The following is a 3,773-nucleotide window of genomic DNA, read 5'->3' as shown; positions in this document are numbered from 1 at the left end:
CCTGCTGCATCGCAGCTATAAAAGTGAATGGGGTCTCATTAAAACCCAAAAGTGGCTGTGACCCTAAGGTAGCAAACAGTCGGTTTAGGAGTTTGCAGCAGGCTGTAAAGCATCCTTTAGTAGCACCTGAAGGCCACTTCCATGTATATGTGGGGGGTTAGGAGATCTGTGTCAGAAAATTGTGTAAGTTTTAACAAAAATTTACAGTACAGAAATTTGGACTCAGAAAAAAAAAGGGGGGGGGGGGGAGGATCAGTCACTTCCACTATGGCCAGGGCCGATTCTAGCTTTTTTGCCGCCTGAGGCGAAAACTGACAAAGCGCCCCTCCCCCCCCCCCCCCCCCCCCCCCCCCCCCCCCCCCCCCCCCCCCCCCCCCCCCCCCTCAGAGCAATAGTCAGGGAGAGAAGATCCAGGACAGGCACAGTGCAGCATCGCAGTGTGTATGGGACAGCACTATAGATAACAGTGTGCGGTGACCAGATTTTTTAACTGTTTGAGCCACTATGGGCCCCCCTGGGAGCTTCAAAACAAACTACAATCTACAACTGCTGACCTCTGACCTCAGGAGCCAGAGAAGAGCCATAAAACGGGCTGCTCTGTTAACTCTTTCAGTACTGCAGAATGTAGAGTATTACTGTGCATCACTTACATTCTGCTATACAGAAAGAGTTAACAGCAGAGCAGAACATGACTTTTATGCCTCTTCTCCTGCTCTTGCACTATGCTGAGGTCAGCTGGGAGTTCGGCAGTGCAGAGAAGACATAATATAGCGTCCCCGCTGCTGGTAACTTTTTCTTTTCTACAGTGTGTAAGTGATGCAGAGTATAATAACTGCATTATTGAAAGGGTTAACAACAGGAGGCCCTATATCTATGTCTAATGTGATGTGAATACCTGTGAATACGAGGCTTCCAGTGCCTCCTCAGCGCTTCTCATGAAGCAACTGACAGGAAACACGGCTGGGCACTGAGCCGTAACTAGTTGTAATGATAAGGACACAGGAGGCTGATGCCGCCCCCCTCAAGGGCTGTGTTATCTGCCGCCTGAGGCGAACACTTCACCTCGCCTCATGGCAGATACGGGCCTGACTATGGCTTCTTTCACTGTTGCAGCAGTAAAACAGAAGAGAAAGTTATCTGGGAGATCCACAATCCACGCTGAATCCCTGCTTCCATCTTCCTCTCAAAGATCAGAAGCATTATCTGCACTACACTGGATTTCTACCAGACTAGTCCTGTCTAACATGGGCACAGAATAAACAAAAACTAACAAAAACATGGCTGGAAACATGGCTTACTAGTCGGATGCTTATAGTTATTCACAGTTTCACTATTGTAACTGTCAGATCCTGCCAACCCTCCATTCTTCTACTGTATGACACAATACTAAATAAAATGGAGAGAAAACCTGGAAACCTTTCATGGACTGTTTAAACGAGCAGACAATGAAGAACATCTGTGACCTCCAGGTTCTAGGACGACCTCAAACAATACCTGCTTGCTTTCTGGATCCTCGCTAAGGGTGCCTTTACAGAGAGATTTATCTGACAGATCTTTGAAGCCAAAACCAGGAACAGACAATAAACAAAAAACATATCAGATAGGAAGGACTGAGATTTCTCCTCTTTTAAAATCCATTCCTGGCTTTGGCTTCAAAAATCTGTCAGATAAATCACTCTATGTAAAGTCACCCTTAGGGTAAATTCACACGGGCGGATCCGCAGCGGATTTAACACTGCAAATTTGTAGCGAAAATCCGCTGCGGTTCCTATGCCAGTGACTTTCAATGAGGATACATACATACTTGCAGCGTAATTTACATCCCGCTGCTAGTATGTATGTTAAAGCGCCATTATACCCGCCTGCCGGGGCATACTTTACCTGTTCCCCGCTACAGCTAGCTTCGGAGGCTCCTGGCGTCTTCACTTCCCGTTCAGCCAAACAGTGCAGCCACTAACTGGCTGAACAGGAAGTGAAGACGCCAGGAGCCTCCAAAGCTAGCCGAAGCGGGGAAGAGGTAAAGTATGCTCCGGCAGGAGGGGTTAATGGCGCTGTCACATACATGCTAGCAGTGGGATGTAAATCCCGCTGAGTGTATGTATCCTCATTGAAAGTCACTGGCATAGGATCCGCAGTGGATTTCGCTATGAATTCTCAGAGTTAAATCTGCTGCGGATCCGCCCGTGTGAATTTACCCATAGGGCCCTATTCCACCGGACGATTATCGTTCAGATTATCGTTAAATCGTTCAAATCTTAACGATAATTGTTCGGTTGAATAGCAGTTAACGACTAACGACTAGAGATGAGCGAACCGGGTTCGGGTCGATCCGAACCCGAACGTTCGGTATTTGATTAGCTGGAGCTGCTGAACTTGGATAAAGCTCTAAGGTTGTCTGGAAAACATGGATACAGCCAATGACTATATCCATGATTTCCACATAGCCTTAGGGCTTTATCCAACTTCAGCAGCCACCGCTAATCAAATGCCGAAAGTTCGAGTTCGGATCGACTCGAGCATGCCCCAGGTTCGCTCATCTCTACTAACGACCAAACGAGAAATCGTTGATGGTTTAATAAGATCTGGACCTATTTTTATCGTTGCTCGTTCGCAAATCATTTGCATTGAATAAGAAGTCGTTCGGTAGTAACGATTATCTTTCCATGTAAATGGGTGAATGATTTCAGGTCTTTCGTAATACCGGTTGTTTGGATCGTTTATCGTTAACGTTATGCAAACGATAATCGTCCCGTGGAATAGGGCCCTTAGAGAATGATTTTTATCAGAAATAAGTTAAGATAGAAAGGATAGTGACAAGAAGACGCACACATAGAAGAATGCATAAATTTGTCTTACACAGACGCTGTGTATTATATTTCACTATTTAGTTTATCATTTGCCATTTTTTCTTTTACATGCTGCCCTTAATAATATGCTAATGTGGCCGAAATCATGTTCTTTTCAGTATCTCCCACTTCCAGGATCTGACAACTATTTTATTTAACCCTGTCAGTTACTTTATGCTGCATCATCTGAGAACAGTATATGATTGGGAAGGAGAAGCTGAATTCCATGATATAGAGGTATATATGGTTTAAAGGAGGATTTCAGTTTACTATGTGCAGCTCTGAAAGTTAGGATTTACTCAACTTTTTACTCAGTAATAGTCCTCTAAATTATAATCAATAATCCTATGTACTGCAGAGTTTAGCATCTCCCCCTCTATCATATCCCACTATCAGGCGGGGCAGCATACATCACCTGACAGGTTCCCTTTAAAGCAACTCTTTACCCACAATCTGCCCCCCCAAACTGCTTGTACCATGGGATAGCTGCTTTTAATCCATGATATGTCCTGGGGTCTGTTCGGTAGGTAATGCAGTTATTGTCCTAAAAAACTACTTTTTAACTTGCAGTGCTGTGTCACATTGGCGTGGCCTAGAGTGTCTGTGCCCTAGGTCTGCACCACCCCTGATCATCATTAGGAACGTCCCTGGCCACAATTTCTCCTATTGATCACTTGTCTGAACACTGCATAGGTGCCTTAACGATCCAGCTCATGTGCAGTGTTTATACAAGTGATGATTAGGAGAAATCCTGCCCAGGGGCACTCCTAATGAAGAAGAGGGCGGGGAGGAAGAACAGAGAGGCATTGCAGGCCTAGGGCACAGCGCTGCAAGTGTAAAAGTTGTTTTTTAGGACAATAATTGCCTCACCTGCTAAACGGACCCCAGGACAGATCATGGATTAAAAGCAGCTATCCGAAGGTACAA

Source organism: Dendropsophus ebraccatus, chromosome 2, assembly GCF_027789765.1.
Source record: "Dendropsophus ebraccatus isolate aDenEbr1 chromosome 2, aDenEbr1.pat, whole genome shotgun sequence".
In the NCBI taxonomy this organism is placed as follows: domain Eukaryota; kingdom Metazoa; phylum Chordata; class Amphibia; order Anura; family Hylidae; genus Dendropsophus; species Dendropsophus ebraccatus.
Note: the sequence above shows the minus strand (reverse complement) of the source record.